We start from the raw sequence: 19,705 nt of genomic DNA, 5'->3' as shown, positions 1-19,705 counted from the left end.
CAGAGGGAGAGGGAGAGAGAGAGTCCTCAAGCAGACTCCATGCTGAGTGCTGAGCCCAGCGCAGGGCTCAATCTCAGGACCCCCGAGATCATGACCTGAGCTGAAATCAAGAGTCAGATGCTTCACCAACTATATCACCCAGGTGCCCCAAAGTGAATTTTTAAGTACAAATTCCTTAAGCATAGCCAGCCCATACTTGAGGCCAGCAACTATGTACAATTTTTTTCTTCTATTTTAACAGCTTTATCCACCACTGGAGGCAGTTATCTTTTTTTTTTTTTTTTTTTTTTTAGAGATTTTGTTTATTTATTTGACAGAGAGAGATCACAAGTAGGCAAAGAACCAGGCAGAGAGAGAGGAAGGGAAGCAGGCTCCTTGCTGAGCAGGAAGACTGATGCGGGACCCTGAGATCATGACCTGAGCCGAAGGCAGAGGTTTTAACCCACTGAACCACCCAGGCTCCCCGGCACTCTCTTTAGCTGGGCAGACTCTGAAGTTGCTCGGATCCTGGTGCAAGTCCAGGTGGAGACTCTGTTCTCCAGTACCATAATTACCGTAATTACTTGACAATCTGCGAATAACAGGCACCTTAGAGGAGGCATGAGCGTTTCTCCTGGCCTCTGTGCCCCCTTGGCGGACTGGGACGGTATTTTGCAAAGAGTTGCTTAGGTTTCCCGAAAACCTTCTTTCCCCCACACTCCTACCTTCCAGAGATCTTAGGGTGATCACGTACTTAGAACAAGGCAAACATCACACGGTAAGTAAGGGGAAGACACAGCAAAATGTAGAGCAAAGCTATAACTTACTCACCTAGTTGGAAGAGAACCACAGACATCCCTATTCTAACTACAGTGATTTTGGAAAAAGACTTCAGCCCTCCAGTGAGAAAGAAAGATTTTTGCCTCATTTCAGAACCAGCTTTGCAATAATTCTATCTACCTTAAATATATATATATATATATATATATATATATATGCACACACACACACACATACATACATATATATGTAACTGAGAGAAAAGAGATCCATTATAATACATTTGAAATTATTATATCTCTTTAAAAAGGTTATGTGACATTTTAAATGTGTGGTTTTCATAAGGAACTTCTCTTCCATGTCACCTAGCTCCCAAAATGAAGGTGGCACACTGTTATATTTACCCCAAATTATATGTGTGATTTCTTTTTTTTTAAAGATTTTATTTATTTATATGACATAGAGATCACAAGTAGGCAGAGACAGGCAGAGAGAGAGGGGGAAGCAGGGTCCCCACTGAGCAGAGAGCCCGACACGGGGTTCGATCCAGGACCCTGAGATCATGACATGATCCAGAGACAGAGGCTTAACCCACTGAGCCACCCAGGCACCCCTGTATGTGTGAATTCTTAAACAGCCCATTTGCCCTCTCCACTCTAAAAAGACTGTTGAGAACATCACACTTAAATATAAGGGTCGGGGCTAAAGCTCATGCTTAGTGACACTGGTGACTTAGTGACTTAATGACATTGGTTAATAGCCAAACATAACAATCATGCTTGCAGTCTGAATATGGCTAAACATGGCCAAGAATAAACAAAGAGATCTAATATTCTCAGTTTAGAAAGGTATCACCTGTGCTAGGTCTCTCTGAGATGCTTAATTAGTAGTAATACGGGGAAATGTTCTTTTTGTTATTCAAAGATCAGCTAGGAGAAACTTTCTAACAGTCCTACAAATGTGTGTCTTTAATGAAGACTTTTAATATCTGATGATTATCTGCTTAGCAGCAAGAACAAGTGACAGCCTTTAAAAATTTTGCTTATTACTTATGTGATACATTTTTTTACAGATTTTATTATTTATTTATTTGCCAGAGAGCGAGAGCACAAGCAGGGGGAGCAGCAGGCCAAGGGAGAAGCAGGCTCCCCACCCAGCAGGGAGCTCGATGCTGGACTCCATCCTGGGACCCTGGGATCATGACCTGAACCAAAGGCAAACACTTAACAACTGAGCCACCCAAGCACCCCGATACATTTTTTAAAAATACTTTATTTATTTATTTGGGGTGCCTGGGTGGCTCAGTGGGTTAAGGCCTCTGCCCTCGGCTCGGGTCGTGATCCCAGGGACCTGGGATCGAGCCCCGCCTCTGGCTCTCTGCTGAGCAGGGAGCCTGCTTCCCTTCCTCTCTCTCTCTGCCTACTTGTGATCTCTGTCAAATTAAAAAAAAAAAATCTTTAAAAATATTTTATTTATTTATTTGACAGAGTGAGACGGCATAAGTAGGGGGAGCGGCAGGCTGAGGGAGAAAGAGAAGCAGTCTACCTACCAAGCAAGAAGCCCCATCTGGGACTCGATCCCAGGACTCTGGCATCATGACCTGACCTGAAGGCAGACACTTAACCAACTGAGCCACACAGGTGCCCCATGTGATACATTTGAATCACTCTAAGAAATTCAGAAAATACAGATGAACAAGCAAATAATGAAATGTCCTTGTAATGGAATGCTGTGCCATCATGAAAAGGCTAAGACAGAGCTTTACATTTGCACAGGGCAATGCCAACGTGGCCACACCTGCCACCAGCATGAAAATGGCTGGAACTACCATTAATGAGGGTGTAAATACTTCAGGCACACAACATGTTGGGCACATTAATTTATTCTTTTCCCTTTAAACACCCTGATGATTAGGTACCAAATAGTATCTTCTAAATGCAGATAAATTACTCTCTGTGAATTTTCTACCTAAGGGTGGACTTGAGCTGAATTTGGGACTAAACAGCTGAGCTCCATCTTGCTAGACTGTCCATCTGTAAGTTCCTGTGATCACTTTGTGGGCAAAGTGGACCCAATTGAAGATGTGACGTTTTGACAAGATATTTTGAAACCGGTGACTGAGAGGGCTGTTAATTCAACAAACTTGAGCTAGTGTCCTATGGTGGAATAGTTCCTTTTGGCGGTCTAGACAGGCCCAGGCACTTGCACTATATATAGACTTCAGCTAGTTCTTAAGAAGCATATGATGGGAACTTCTTAAAATGAATGTTATTTACCTGCTAGGATGTAAATGCTGAAAGGATGTGGTCTACATTATGGACAAAGGCTCTGTAAAATGTGATATTAGAAAATGGAAATTTTACGAGTTCTGGGAACAGAAACACGTGATGTGAGTGAAATGGGAGAAAATTCTAATTTTTTCTGCCTTGCTAGAATTTAATTCAAAACACTCAAAAAAAAAAACAACAACAACAAAAAAAAAACCCCAAACAAACCATGAATAGTAGAACTGCAGCATCCCTGGGTCAGTTGTGCTCCTTTTGACTCTATCAGGCTACCTCTTCCTGAAAAATAACCCTTGTACTTGAGATGACAGTCCTTTCTACCAGAGTTCATAGGGCTCAAGTTCCAGAGTTCCAAGCTGTTGGGGCATTTGGGATTCTCAATCCAGCTCCCAGCCTGGGTGAATTACTCTTTGTTGTGTGGTCAAATCGTCTCCATCAGAGACTTGTAGGACGGGAGTTAGTGGAATGCAAAGGGTGAGACCTCAACAGATTTTGCTGTCATATTTACCTAGCTGTGTTCTAGGGACAAGGCAAGGTTAGGGTCCCCCTACTATTCCGCCATCTTAACTCCTCCCAGATTTTGCTTTCAGGTGATATTCACTAGCTCTGTGCCCTTGGCATTGCTTAGCCTCTAAAGACTTTGGCCAACTCATCTCTAAAATACAAATACCTCATGGGATGGTTGGAAGGATTAAATGAAGATATCTTAGTAAAGCCTTGGGTGAAGTGCCTGACAGCATCAATAACTACCTTTATCACCATAATTATTGTCAGCAACATCATGCAGAGGACTAAGCATGACAGAGTTGTCATGACATCGGGGATCAGGCTGCAGCTGCTGAGACAGTGATAAGGCCATAGGGCAACTTTGGATCATAAACCACACTCCTTATCTTGAACCGGGGACCAGTCTCCATGAGCCGCCACTATCCTGGGTTCTGGTGAGAACTCTGTTTTCCTCATTTTTAAGGAATTCTTGTGATACTCTACTCCTATCTTGAATAGAATATTCTTTAACATCAAAAAGACCTACCTTACAGAAGTGCTCTCTGTAGTATGACCACATAGAAAACAAAATCGAATTCATAAAAAAAGGGAAACAAACTGGTTGATTCTCTGATGCCCCTGCCCAGATGAAAGCCTAATTCTTTCAGTACAATCTTAACCTACGATGTAATTATACGGTGACAAATACTTTCTCATATTTTATTTCATTCAATTATTACTAGCAAACTTGGGAGGAAAAGAGAGCAAAGAGTATGTTATGATCCTCATTCCACAGATCAGGGAACAGAGAGAAAGTAGCTCACTTGCCTAAGGGGCACAGCTATTGGTAGAAATAAAATCAGAGTCTCTCTGGATAGGCTTCTTGCCTATTGTCTTTCCACTGCCCCAGAGAAAGCCAGTCTGTGCAGTCACTCCCCTATTCTTTGCTTGCAACAGACATCACTAATCAACCTCAGTATTCTTTCCCAGCACCCGAACTTACCTTCAGAGTTATTCTTACAGTGTTCCAGATAGCCGTCACCAGTTGAATATAAGTGACACAGGGATATAACAAATGTATTGGCCATTCCTGGACAAGACTGGCTGGCCTTCAGCATTGAGTCTCACCACTGAGCTCATCATCTCATTCACTTGGCATGTCAAGTGATACAGCTGGGAGTGAGATTTTTTTCCTAGGAACTCTAGTGCCAGGTCCTATTTTCAGCAGGTATGAGGTCAACATTGATTGTGTGCTCCTCCAGCTCTGAATCCTGGTCATTTTCATATCCCATAACCTGAAATGGAATCTGACACAGATAGATATTGAACTGTGTTTTGATGGATGGATGGATGGATGGATGGATGGATGGACGGACGGATGGATGGATGGATTTAACAATTGGGTAGACCCATAGAAACATGTCTAGGGTGGAAAAGAGCCACCACTACCGATGGTTTTATAGACTTCCACTTCAGATGATGGCTTGATGCCTTTGTGTCTCCTAGAATTGGGCTGTCAATCTAGAAAGCACTGTCCACCTTCCAAACACTATTTATCTCCATTTATCAGAGGATATTATCAGACACTGTGCTGCTGAGGTAGCAAATTAGGTAGAGCTTTTAGTTCTGTGTCTCTGATAAGGATTTGGGGAAATGTGTTCCGCCAGGGGAGGGCAGGTACACGGTCTCTCTATTCTTCTGGCCTGGTGACAGCTGCCAGCACTCTGCTGAGTGATCAATAACTGGCTGCCATTCCAGTTACTCCTCCCTGGCTATTTTTAAACTGCCACAGAGACCCACCATGGGCTCATGAAGAAATATCCTGAAACAAGGAAGCCCATTCTTCCGCCCTATATCAACTTTGACCTTGGTCGCAGTGTCCAGAGATGTACACAAGTCCAGGTGTCCTTCAGAGGGGTACCACTGAAAGCCATTTACAATGGGGCAGAAGACCAGCCATTCCCATGCACTTAGCCATCGATCACGGTGCTGTTCCACTGGCGCCTGGACTTTTGGCACTGTTGGTGAGAATGTGAGGTTCTAGTTCCTTCTGCCTTCTCAGGATTGTTTTTCATTTTGGTTGCCTCTTTCCCAAATAAAGATAAACGGAATCTGCAAGAAGTCCAGCCAGTCCCTAAAGCATCTTAGCTAAGACTCTTTACTTTATTTACTTCTTGTTTTACATATGGAATCTCTGAGAAGAAATTAGGATGGGGGAGAGTTTTTGACCTAATAAAAACGTTTGTGGACTTTATTTACTCTGTAATGTCTGATAAAATGGGTACTACATACGTACTTCCATTTCCTATTCTGTCTTAAAGAAAAGATGTTATAATCTCTCTCTCTGTCTTGAAGCCATGTGGCTTGAAATCACAAACCTGAGACCAAGATCAGAGCTGAGATCAAGAGTTGGGACACTTGGGGCACCTGGGTGGCTCAGTGGGTTAAAGCCTCTGCCTTTGGCTCAGGTCATGATCCCAGGGTCCTGGGATCGAGCCCTGCATCAGGCTCTCTGCTTGGCCGGGAAACTGCTTCCCTTCCTCTCTCTCTGCCTATCTCTCTGACTACTTGTGATCTCTGTCAAATAAATAAATAAAATCTTTAGAAAAAAAAAAGAGTTGGGACGCTTAACTGACTGAGCCACCCAGGCTCTCCTGTTACAATCTCTTTTGTGGTAATGATGACTATTAAAAGATACTTAATATAGATTTCAGTTAACTTTATTTTTTAAAAAGTGAGATACTTCAAAAATATGAAAAGATATGGAGAATAAAATTAACCCATATATCTATACCCAGCTGAGAAATAAACCATTATAAATGGTTTATAAATGAAACCTCGCCAGTAGTATTTTTTACTCCAAACTTGACTCCTAGCCCCAAGGGAGGCACTACACTGCTTTTAGTTTTTCTCATTCCCATGCATGTCTTCATGCTATATGTTTATAATAACAGATAATAATAATATTTTGCATGCTTTAAAATATTATATAAATGGCATCAAACCAAATCAGTCTTTCTGGGCATGGGTTCACTAAAATCCTCAGTATATATGTGAGATTTTTTTTCTCATTAGTACACTTAGTTTAAGTTGATTTTTAACACCAAACAATGGATTTTTCCAGGCCTGACTGGAGAGTCAAAAAGAGAAGGTTTGGGCATGTGGTTGACTCAGTCAGTTAAGTATCTGCTTTCGGATCAGGTCATGATCTCAGAGTCCTGGGATCGAGTCCTACATGGGGCTCTCTGCTCAGCAGAGAGTCTGCTTCTCCCTTTGCCTCCCCCCACCCAGTCATGCTCAAGCGCTCTCCCTCTCTCTCTAATAAATGAATAAAATATTTTTTAAAAGGGTAGGCTTCTCCAACCCCTAACCCAGATCAGATATCCTTGTTAGGGATTCTCACCCCACCCTATAATATTTGATCACAGTGCTTTCAGTAGTCTTTGTTTAATGATGGAGTGATAAAGCACTCTGTATTTGTGTCGTGTCTGTCTTCCCTGTTAGAGGGTAAGCTCTCTGAGGTCAGGGACTATGGATGTCTTACTGCTATACCCATTGCACTTGGTTCCGTGCTGGCCACTGAGCAGGCAGATAAATGGAGTTTGCTGGACTGCCTCCGGCGTAAGACTCCACTTCCTTAGCCATCTAATGCTTTCAGTGATCTGGTTCCCACTCCAGCTTCTGGGCCAAATTCCTGCCCTCCTGTGACCTGCACCCTACCTTTGGGCTCCACTAAAACACCTGCGGTCCCTGAACTCTCTTGGGCCTCTTGCTTTGGCACATGTTGTTCCCCTCAGTCTAGAGCATCCACCCACCTTGGTTTGCCTCTCTCACTCCTTTTCGTCTCTTAAGACTCATCTGAGATGGCACCTTCTCTGGGAAGCCATCGGCAACAACTTCAGGCCAGAATACTGTGCTCCTTCTCTATGTTCCCACATCCAATTTCTGTACTCCTTTGTTCACTAATTTATTGAAAAATATGGACTGTGTTCCTACTGCAAGCCAGGACTTCCTCTGCATTCTAGAGTTACAGAACGCACAAGATACCAGCTCTGTTTCTAACAAATAAATCAACAGGTTCTATGAAGGCACTGCGTGAGGCGATGAGACAGTCATTGGCAGTCTCCTGTAGAGAGGGCAGAGAGGAAGGCCTGTCTGTGGAGCTGATATTTGAGCTGAGACCTAAAAAGATGAAAACAAGTCATTCCCTCAAAGGACCGTGGCAGTATTTTCCAGGTTAGGAGCTGCCTATGATTTATCTGCTCCCCCAGTGCCAGCGAATGACCATCAAAGTATTTAATGAATGAATGAATGAGCCAGATTATGTTGGCTCAGAATAAACCCCAGTTATCAAACTTGCAACAGCCTCACTTCACATGAAATATTCACACCAACCCAAATCAGGCCCTTCTCAGGTGCTAATAGCTGTGGGAAGAAAGGAATTCCACTGACTGGACCAGGTGATACCCACGGGCAGAGAGAACGAAGTGTCCGTCAGTTGCGGCTTGCCCTATTTTGGAGTTCACGTGCATGAGTCAAGCTACCCCATGCAGATACTTACCAGCAGGGCCAAAAGCAGCCTTGCTCCATTGTCACTAACTTGTCATTAATATTTCCACAGCATTAGAGATAATTATCCCCTATGGAGTGGTTGGCATGTGCCAGGCATGGTCTCACTTCATCCTCATTTTGTTCCTATTATTATTTCCGAGAAAATGAAGACTCATCAAGGCCTTCCAGCTAGTAAAGGTGAAGTCAGGGCTCATACTGGAGTCTGCCTCACCTGGAAGCCTGTGTTCCTAACCCAGCCAACCCAGGGCTGCTTTGATGGCTCGGCGCTGAGAAGGGCCCTGTGCTTGGTTTAATGTTCTGTTGTTGCCATCTTGAAATTCTCTCGCTTTCTTTTTTTAAAAAATATTTATTTATTTATCCTGGAAGGGGGGTGGGAGGGGTGGAGAGAGAGGGAGCGAGAATCTCAGACTGATTCCCCACCAGGCTTGGAGCCTGATGCAGGCTCGATCCCACGACCCTGATATCACGACCTGAGCTGAAATCAAGAGTTGGTCACTTAACGAACTGAACCACCCAGGTGCCCCTCTCATTTGGAAATTGTTAATAATTTTTGAGCAAGGGGATCTACATTTTCATTTTGCACTGGGCCCTGCAAACTACATAACTGCTCTGCCTACCTCACACTATGTCCTGAAACAATACACTGGGTGTGGTAATGCACCCCAATTTTTGGAAAACCCTGTGTCAACCGCTATATTCTCTTGAAGTCCCAAACAGAAACCCCTTCCCTCACGATCTGTGTGGTCAAATCTGAGAACACCGGGGTCTTTTTTTTCTGATTGTAAAAGTAATACAGACAAGTATTAGAAGTAGTAGCCAAGGGAACTACCGTTTTATCTGTAGTGGAACAAGCTTTTTCGAAGGAGAAAGTTAATTAGGCTGGGTATATAAAGCTCTGTGTCCACTACATAAACTTTTGTATCCTATTTATACATTTTCTTATCCTTAGAATGATTTTTAGACTGACAGTCAGATGGATACCTGAAGAGGAATTCTTTTTTTTTTTTTAGGATTTTATTTATTTATTGGCAGAGAGGTAGGCAGAGAGAGAGGGGGAAGCAGTCTCCCCGCTGAGCAGAGAGCCCAGTGCGGGGGCTCGATCCCAGGATCACAGGAACCTGAGATCATGACCTGAGCCGAAGGCAGGGGCTCAACCCACTGAGCCACCCAGGAGGCCCCTGAAGAGGATTTCTAAGAATTTGTAGCACCCAGGGGAATTGTTGTTATATCTGCAGTCTACTTTTGCTCAATTTGCTAGAGAGACATCTTTGACTTTCAACTAAAATGTTGACTAGTATGTGTTGTGAAATATTCTTTTTTAAAAATTTATTTATTATTATTATTATTATTATTATTATTATTATTTTATAAACATATAATGTATTTTTATCCCCAGAGGACAGGTCTGTGAATCACCAGGTTTACACACTTCACAGCACTGTTGTGAAATATTCTTATTCCTCTTGGTAAATATCCCCCTCATTTGGTAAAGGGAACTTAGCTTATATCTTGTCCACTGCTCCAGCTGTCTAAATCAAGCTCCTAGCCGCTGAGCTCCCTTCCCTTTGCCAAAGCTGAAACTAGTCCCACTGGGGCTTACCACTTGATCTCTGGTGCCGGTGATCCTTGGGCCCTTTCTTGCCATGAAAAGACTCATATTGTGGAAGTTGCAGTGTTGTAGGCTGGTCAGGTAACTTCTGTTACTTAGCAACTTTCTCCTGCTTTGTTAAGTTGGGCTGTTCAATCTCCTTAATGAATAAGAGCCTCAAGCTAGGTAATTGATGCCTGGACGTTTAGCTCATGAATAATTGACTGTCTGGGTAATCCTAGATACATTTCCTCGATCAGATTGTACAATGGAACAGTCATGTCATAGCCAGTGTCAAGTTTTGTGTATGTTTTTTTTTTGTCTTAATTGGCTTTATGATGTCAGAAATCTGCTTTATTGACCCAAAGGCTCAGATGAACAATGGAAGCAGTGATCCTCCCAAAGCTGGGACATGCTCCCTTTTTCCTCCACAAGAGCTCAGCCTTTCCCCTTCAGTGTGGGCTTAGAAAAGTTTCGGCTCTTCTTGTATATCTTTTCAGTTATCTTTTCCCACATACATCGGGAAGGCAATGTGGTCTAAAGGGGAGGAGGGAACTGGGAATTGGGTTTCCTGGGCAATGCCAATCACTCACTCTGCAGCTCTTGGCCAACGTTAGCTTGTCTGATTTTCATTCAACACGCGCTTCGAGCACCGCCCTGTGTGCCGGGCACTGGAGAGTCCATGAAACGCAAGGTTGGCCAGGTCTGCTTTCATGGAGCTTATGTTCTAGCGAAAGCACGTGGGTCATAAACACATAAACAAGTCAAGGGAGAAGTAATTTTCAGATCGTGCTAAGTGCTAGGTTGAAAAGCAAGAACGGAGTAATGGGGTAGAAAGCGACCATTTGGGGGGATGGGGTATATGGAGGTAATTTTTGATTAGATAATCAGGGAAGGGCAGGGAAGGCCTCTCTGAAGAGGTAGCGTGTGACGTGAATGACAAGGACGAGCTGGCCAGGGGAAGAATTGGGAGGGTAAGATTCCAGGTAGGGAAACATGAAGACAAAGACTCGGAGATGGGAATGGGCTTAGCATGATGAGCAGAATCGTGGGGAGCACAGTCTGAGATGAGGTTGATACCCATGTCGGCTACTTACCTTTCATACCTTCCAAGATGACAAAATGGCTCTGAATGAGGGGACCCAAATAGATGGCTCACCAATTGCACTGATAGTGTCTTGTTTTAAACCAGATGTTGTCAAAACCCAGCTCAGTTAGTTCACTGATTCCACGCAAATTTATTTAGCTCTAGGCAGTGTCTGTGACACAAGGTACGTGGAAATGACTAAAGCCAAGCCCCTGCCTCCATCAAAACTACATTCTATTAGCAAAATAAACAACAAACTAATAAGAAAGTCAAATGCGACTATGAAGTTTCTAAGATAATGAGTGCTATGGAGACAAAGCAGAGAAGGGCAGAGACAATGTGATAGGGGAGAGATAGCTGAAATAGTAAATAGAAGGTTTTGGGAAGGCTTCACTGGGAAGATGACCTTTGAGTTGACGTCTGAAGGCCATGTGCAAATGAGCCACAGGATGTCTGTGGGAAGAGCATTCCAGAGAGAGAGAGGGAGTACCACTTTTTTCTGGAAGACCTTGCTGTGTGCCTGGTAGGTTGTGTTCCCTTTTGGGAGACTGTTACCAAAATGCTTATCACTCCCCTGCTGAAAACTTTCCACTGCTCTTGGAACAAAGCACCAGTTTCTTACCATGGCTCATAAGGTCCTATTTAATCTCTTCCCCTCTCCAAACTCATCCCTTTCCTTTCCCTTGTTCACTGGGCCCAGCAGAGCGTCCTTCCTCCTGGTCTTTGAACACAGAACCTCTTTCCCAGCCTGGGGTGCTGCACTTACTCTGCCTTTGTAAACTCTTGTCAGAGATTGTCACACAGCCAGTTCCTTCTCTTCATTCAGGTCTTAGCAACACAGAAGAAGTTTCCCTGACCTCCCCCTCATGCTCCGACCATGCCCTATCACACAGCCACTCCACACACTGATAGCAGTTATCAAACGCTTACGGCTTATTCATAAAGGATGCGGTCCTGTCCTACTACACTGACACTGACTGGTTATGTGCGACACACGATCTTTGGGAGAAAAGGAGGTTATAAACGTGGAGTGAAATCTGGCAGTACCACCTACCATATTGTGTTGTGTACAGCGCTTTGGATATGATGTTCACTTCCAGATCCTTCTAATTACCACCAGACCTGCTATTGTTCGAATTCTGAAAGACTGAGTTGCAAATTGCGTGCAAAAGCTTCCCCCTGTTCAGGGAGTAGGATGCTAGAGCAGAAGAAATAGATGAACTGTCATATTCACAGAGAGAAAAGCATCTGGGGGAAAAGGAGAGAAGAGCTTCCAGGTTCTTTGTATTTTTTTATTTTATTTTATTTATTTGACAGAGAGAGAGAAATCACAAGTAAGCAGAGAGTCAGGCAAGAGGGGGAGGGAGAAGCAGGCCCCCTGCTGAGCAGAGAGCCCGCTGTGGGACTCGATCCCAGGACCCAGGACCCAGGACCTTGGGATCATGACCTGAGCCAAAGGGAAAGGCTTAACCCACTGAGCCACCCAGGCACTCCAAGATTCTCTGTATTTCTAATCTACTAGAACTTGGATTCTGAACCCAGGGATAGAGCCAGATCTTCATTGTCCTTTCTGTTATATTAGGAAAACAATGTTTGAGAAATATAATAAATTATGGTTAAATATACATGGGAAAAAAGGGTTTGGGGCAGAGGATATTGATAGTATTTTGTTTGTAACTTGATGAATTTTAGTAAGGAGAAGCAACTGTCCATAACACCCTTTTGGAACTGACATATTAAAATGTGTCAATGGCAAGGTCATCATATATCAAAAATAATGTTTCACCCCTGTTCATGCACAGGCAGGACATGGGTCTTGGAAGACGGAGTCTCTCCCACCACGACTACACCACCACAAACAACACCAATACACCCCCTTCCAACTCCCATAAAAACATGAATCCACTAGATCAAAATATCTTGATGTGCCAGAATGGCAACTCTTTTGCAGTGTTGTTTAGAGCCACAGGACCAGCGGAAAAACACAGACACACATTCATCCTCTAGCTCAAACTTAATGGTGGAGTAAAGAGGTGAGTGTGTAAGTTTCTTTTAAATGCACTTTTGGGGGTACTTAATCAGAGCATAAGAAATTAAAGGACTTTAAAAAGGAAGATGGATGGGGCACTTGACTGGCTCAGTTAGAAGAACATGTACATGGCTCTTGATCTCAGGGTTGTGAGTTTGAGTCCTACAAGGGGTGTAGAGATTACTTAAATAAAAACCTTCAAAAAATAAAAATAAAATAAAAGGGAAGATGGATAGTTTCTTCTCATCGAGGAATGCCTGCTCTTAGTCTCCCAGGAAAGCTAAAGGAGGGTGTTTAAATGGGGAGGGTTCTTTCTGTGCTATATCCTGACAGAAAATGGCTCAATATGGCCCAGCTGGGAGGAACCCAATGAAAGAAAAGGGCCAAGGTAGCTGCTGTTTACCCCCAGCCCATCCACCTTCAGCCCAGTACACAGGCACACCCTCTCCTCAACCAGAATGAATCCTCACTGTTTCTTTCCAGTTTGGTAGATTTTTATTTTTCACATTCAGGAGATCCATCAATTATGTAGGCTCAGTGATGATCTCAGGCAGTGACACCTCTGTAGGTCTGAATGGCGTTTCTGAAGGGAAACCATCTGGCCTACCTTAACTTGTTCATCCCTGGGCTTCTCTCCCAGCCTGTAAGGTGTGGCAGCCACAGAGAGAGCCAAAACCATCAATATTTCACAGCCTTAATTAAAGTAAGCCGAGAGCTGTCAGCCTCTCACAACTGGCTTCCTTTTCCAAAACATAACAAGCACCTGGCGTCTTGAGCAGGGGGCACAGAGAGAGAAATGGGACTTGGGCTAAAGTTGGGGTGGTGGAGTGAGGAAGCCCAGGACTTCACCTACCAAAGGCCTCCGGGAGTTACCCACTGGCCCGAGCACAGCCAGAAAATTCCCTGGCGCTGGCTTGGGGGGCGGGCAAGAGGGAAGGAGGGCCGCCACTAGAGCTCCCTAGCGACAAACTCGTGAAGGGGACTAGGAGTTGGGCAGCTGGGAACTGCAGCTCAACTTCCACTTTCGAACTCCATCCCCTACTCTGGGGTGTATTAGCTCTGGGGTCCCAGCAAAGCCTTCCCCAAGGGCGGGGATGGGTGGGAGGCGGGGATGGCACGGGTCTCTCTCCGGCTGCCTCCCACTTCCCGCACCGTCCCCAAGTGCCAAGGCCCGCGCCGCCCTCCAGCCCTGCCGGGCAGGGGAGCTCGGAGCCCTGCGATTTATACATCAATTAATTACCTCCAGCATGGAAGAACTGCCTATAAATACAGTAGCACTTTAGATAAAACTTTCATGCAGCTATTTAGGTCCTTTAAAATATAAATGATTTCCTCTAAATTTTTTATCATAAATCAGGGCATGGAGCTAGGCGACAAGACGCCGATTTCCCCCCTGATGGGAGCAAAGACTTTGCTTGTTTTCCCTTTTTCTTTTTCTTTGCTATGTTTCTTTCTCCTTCCCATTCTCCTCCTCCTCCTCCACTTCCTCTTTCTCCTCCTTCTTTTCCTCCTTCTACACCCTCCTCTTCATTCCCCCCACTCCTCCTCCTCACTTTCCTATCTTCCTTCTTTTTAATTTACAGACACTGGTTGCTGGCTCTGCTTCTCTTTGTTTCATCCAGGGGACTGAAGGGGAAGTGAACAAGTTGCAGGAAGTTTCAGCCCCTTTCCTGAAGGTTGCCTGGTGTGGGTCGGAAAGCTCAGAGTTTAGGGCAGCAGACCTGAGTTCAGATCCGAATCCTGACACTTATTCCCCTGGGGCTTCAAGGAACACAACTTCTCTGAGCCCTTGGCAGTCCTCTCTGTGAAACAGACGTAGTAACAGTACCTACACCATAGCTAGGGTGGCTGTTAGGATTAACTCACATAATGCACATAGCCGGGAAGACAGAGTAAAGATCTCAGGAAACAATGAGCTGTGCATTGGCAGGCAAGTTCCTTTACCTCTCTGAGACTCAGTTCCCTCATACATAAAGAAAAGGTGGAATAATAATTCACTTCTGGGGAGTTATTGTGAGGAATGAATAAGACAACAGCCAGACTCTAAGCTTTTACAGCAGGGACCATGTAGCCCTTGTTTATCATTGTACCCCCTGCCCTAGCATGTGCCCAGCACAGAGGAAGTGCTTGGCAAGCACCTGATGGATACATGAAACAACAGAGCTTCCTGGTTGGTTTGCAGAGCACCCTGCAGAACCGTTAGAGCTTGGCTTTCATTTATGGTGATGGATTTGACCTGTACCACCTTTCCAAGAGCCACACATAGAACTTTGACATCTCCACACTGAAAAGGCCAATCCTGTCTCACCAAGCCTCTCGAAGTCCTGAGTAACCAGAGGCCCGCAGCCCATGAGTGACGTGTCCAGGGTCTCACAGCAGGTTAGCTACACATCCGTGTTTGAATCCAGACCTTTTCCCTTGCGGCCTCTTCACAACCAACCTGACTGGATAAGAGAAGCAGCCTAATCCTTTGGTCAGGGAAGAGGTGACAACCAGCTTGGTGACCTGATGGTTGACTTTATGACTTTGAGCTCAAAGAGGGCTATGAACTGGAGAAGAGAAAGGCAAAACCAGTCTTCATGGGCCAGGAATAGGACCATGTGATTACGGGGTCCAGATTTTTGAGGACAAGCACAGAGCTGGCCATGCTGCCAAGGACAGCGATATTCTAAAGTCTAGAGCTGGGGAGAGTAGAAAAAGCCAAGGGCTAACTGTGAGAACTTATTGGGAAGTGTGTTCTGGGCACTGGTGTGTTAGATCCAGACTACTGACTGGGTCTCCTTGAAATCATCATAGACTAGACCCAGAAAATTTGGGGCCTCACTCATCCGTTTTGGACCAAGGCAACCCTGTTCCTACACAGCTACCGGAAGTAGACCTGGAATCCTCTGTCGGCTCTACAGGGGTAGGGGATAAGTGGGAGGGAGTGGGGGGCTGTCTTGTTTGTAGCTGAATTCCTACCTGCTAATATTGCGGCTGCCGCACAGTAGATGCTCAATAATTGTGTTCGGTGAAAGAATGCATGATGGCGAAGGGCTCTAGGAGATCCCAGGATTGGTCCCCTCATTTTTCAGGTGCGGAAAAGTGAGGCCCTAAGGAGTCAGGGACATGCCTGGAGCCCTCCCGAGAGAGGGCCAGAGCTCGGTGGGCGGATATGGCGGGCAAGGGGAGGGCTAGCGCGTGCGGACCCCTCAAGGGTGCTCGGCCTCGGGCTCCCCAGTCCCTCTGGGCGTCTCGGATCTTCTGAGCCCGTGCAGACAATGCGAGGCGAGTGGCCGACAGGCGAGGCCGGCAGCAGCTGCGCAGGCGGCGGGTACATGTGAGAAGTTTGTGAAAGGAGAAGAGAGAAAGGGAGAGGAAGGCGAGGCAGGCGGCTGCGAACACCTGGCCAGGCAGCCCTGCCAGCTGCCTCCCCGCGATGGCATCTTGAGTTCGGGTGGTCCTATCGGGCCATCTCCCATCCCTCCCCTTCTTCCTCCTTCCCCACCCCCCACCTCGAGGTGGAGCTCCGCCAGGAATGGAGGTGGGACCAGGGAGCTGCTGCTTCTGCAGGTGGCCTCTGCAGGAAGCGCGCCTGGAGCAAGGCCAGACTGTGCCTCGGGGTAGAGGCTGCCTCCCTTCTGGGAGAGAAGTAAACCCGACTCACCCTCCCAGGCTCAGCCTCTGTGCTTGGAGGGTGGGGAAACTGTACCAGCCCAGGACATTAGTTAAAACGTGGGCTCAGAAGTTAGAAAAACCTGGGTTCTAATGCCTACCCTACAAGGCTTAAATGTCTCCAATGCCTTAGAGAATTCAGTCTCTTTGTGCCTCAGTTTTCTCATCTGGAAAATGGAGAAATAATACCAATCTCAAAGTCCTGATGTGGAGATCCAGCTGTAATTCTTGTCTAAAGCATATAGCCCAGAGCCCAGCCATCCATAACTGTTTTTTCTTGCTGTCGCCATCATCCTACTGCCGGAATCTTGGGAAGGATATTATTCATGCGTTCATTCATTACATGCAAATTATTATATTAATCTTCTATATGATGCCTGGCCTGTCGAAATAGGCACTGGAGACACAGGGACAGATAAGACCCATCCTTAAAGAAGTCCCAGGGTCCTTCAAGGAGTTCAGACGATAAAACATCACGTTCTTGAACAGATAACAGAAGAAGATGCAAAAAACTCCGAGAAGAGAAACTATCTCTTTGAGTCTTAGCAAATCTTACATAATTAGGTCAGAGCTTAAAAAAATAAATAATGTCAGGTAACAAGTTTCTAGAGCAAGGTTTTCAAGCTGAGGGTCCCAGGTCACCTGCATGCAAATCATGAAGGCTTATGAGGGAGTACCTCAGCCTTTGTGGTATAAGAATCTCTCTGTGTGGTCCTAGGATGCTGGATCGTAAGGGCTGCAGATGATTCCTGTTCCTGCTGAAGTTGAAAATCACTGGCCCACAGGAAAATGCCTCTGCCCCAGCATTCCCCCAGGGCTAGTCCTTCAGGGGGACACAGTGCTTTGCCTTTCCAGTTTAGAGTTACGTGCGGCAATTTTTGGTTCCCACCAGATGCTGAGCTCTTAAAGCAGGGTGTTCTATGCCTGCAGAAACTATCACAAGACCCAGCTGTCAGTAGGTATTCTGAAATGATCGCAGGATGAAGAAAGTGCCCTTTAGTGTCACTTTCATAAAGTTCATGTGGTCCCTACGTGGAACCTCAGACGGATTTTGTTATGTGGGGTTGTGTTGGGGGCATGTGCACGTGAATTTTAATTGTAATGTAATACTGGGGTTGGGGGGAAGGATGGGGCATTTGCTCTCCAGTTTACTTGTGTCCCAGTCTTCCCCTTTACACACCCAATTAGTTTGCTTTCCTGGACTTGCTTTGGACAGAACAGCTTTGCAAATCTTACAAAGTAGAGAGTGTTCATCGTTCTCCTCATTCTTTCCTATGTGGTGTTTACCTCATCTCCTCTCTCTTCAGGGCCTTCTCAGAAAGACTGGTCCCTAAGGATGGGTGTCGCCTTACTACTGGTTGTATAGAGCTGTCAGTAGACCTTCTTGAAGGGAAGGATGAGAAAAACCCAGGGAACACAGGTTACCTGATGCAAGAGTGGTTTTTGAATTGTGGTTCTAAGGCCTGGGGATGCCAGAACAGGGGCTGGTGAGCTGAAGGTCAGCACTGGAAGCCCAAGGGGGCCAGTTAGTCTTGCTCTGGCTCTGACCCCTGCCTGACCTCGACCCTTGACCGTGGCAAGTCTCCCAGGCCCCTGAGGGGACAAAGCCCCGGAAGGTTGGATGCGGATGGGCTTGTCCTTCTGTTTCTGAGGGTTCAACTTCATAGACAACTAGAATATGATGAAGTGAGTGTGGGTCTTAGGGTACCACAGGGTCAGGCAAGTTACAAATTTTTCTCCCTGGAGGATCCACCATCCCCACCTTCCTTTCTCCTTTTTGCCTTCCTGCACTGGGAAGAGAACAAGAATGAGTGATCCTAAATGCTGGTGAAATGATCAAATAATGCCACATTCAGCTTCTGGAAGTTATGAGTCCTTGGAAAGAAGCTCTTGACTTAACATGTGTTTCATTAAAAAAAAAAGATTTATATATTTTAGAGAGAGAGAGAACAGGAGTCGGGGGAGGTGCAGTGGCAGGGGGAGAGAGAATCCACAAGAGGACTCCCTGCTGAGCATAGACTCCAATGCATTGGGCAGGGCTCCATCCCAGGACCCCTAGATCAAGACCTGAGCCCAAACCAAGAGTCGACAGCTTAACCAACTGAGCCCCAGGTGCCTCCAAATGTGTTTCATTTAAATTAACCGGAAAGGTAGTATTTGGCTGGACCTGGAAGTACTTACCATCCAGTCCAGCCCTCTTCTTGTGGGTAAACTGAGGCCCAGCTATGGTCACATAAGGCCCAATATTTAAAATGATCTCTAAACCCCAGACCTCCTAAGGCCCACAGTACTGGTGTGCATTCTGTGTTTCAAGTGCATTGAAACAGTGCATTGCTCTGTTTCTTGAATCTGCATCATTGTCTCCATGCAGAGCGAGATTGCCATCCATTTCCTGCAGTAGATTTCAGACTGGTGACTCTGTGAGGGCAGGGGTGAAGTCTGATTCACATCTGTGTCCCAGTCCTCTGCATGGAATCTGGCACAAAGCAGGTGTTGAATACAGGAAGGACAACAGAGAACCAGTTTTCTCCTCCAGACTAACCAATCTCCAGGGAGTCTCTGGCTTCCAAATGGCTTTATCTATAAGGTGAAAGAGAAAGAGGGGAATGAAGATTTATTTCTGGATTTCAGTGGGCCAAGCACTGTGCTGAATGCTTATCTCAGTGCGTTGCTCGCAGCATTCAGGAGAGGAGAAATGATTTCTCCATTGAACACATACCGGGACTACAGTACAATAAGTTATGAGGTGGCTAGTGGCCTTTTCTGCAAGAGGCAGAGATGCATGCTGAATCTGAGGGCAAAACCTGCTCCCCAATGCCTCAGGTTGTGAGGTTTGCTGAGTGCTCAGTGCTTCCTTTCTCCTCTAGTTCACAACACCTTCACCAGAACCCCGGAAGGTAAACAGTAGCACAGATGCCATTTTACAGTCCAGGGAACCGAGGCTCGGTTTAGAGAGCAGCCCTTGGCCTTTGGCACCCCTGCTGAGTCCTCTACCCCGGTTAGAGGACAGAAGATGGACGGGAACCAAGAAAGGGGGCTGGCTGCGATGCGGAGAAGACGGATTGGCAGGGCCCGCGCGTGTCGGGAGCTCAGACCTAGGCAGGATTTCCTCTTGGGCCAAGGGCTGGCCCCTTCACGCCTAACCACTACGTTCACGTCTGGGAAACCCGGCCCTCACAGGCGGGCGCTCAGGCCTAGCCCGCAGGCTGGTGAGAACTCCGAAACGAAACCCAAAAGCCGCTCCT

The sequence above is a fragment of the Lontra canadensis genome, unplaced genomic scaffold, assembly GCF_010015895.1.
Source record: "Lontra canadensis isolate GAN:19392208 unplaced genomic scaffold, GSC_riverotter_1.0 scaffold4, whole genome shotgun sequence".
In the NCBI taxonomy this organism is placed as follows: Eukaryota; Metazoa; Chordata; class Mammalia; order Carnivora; family Mustelidae; genus Lontra; species Lontra canadensis.
This window is presented reverse-complemented; position numbering follows the sequence as displayed.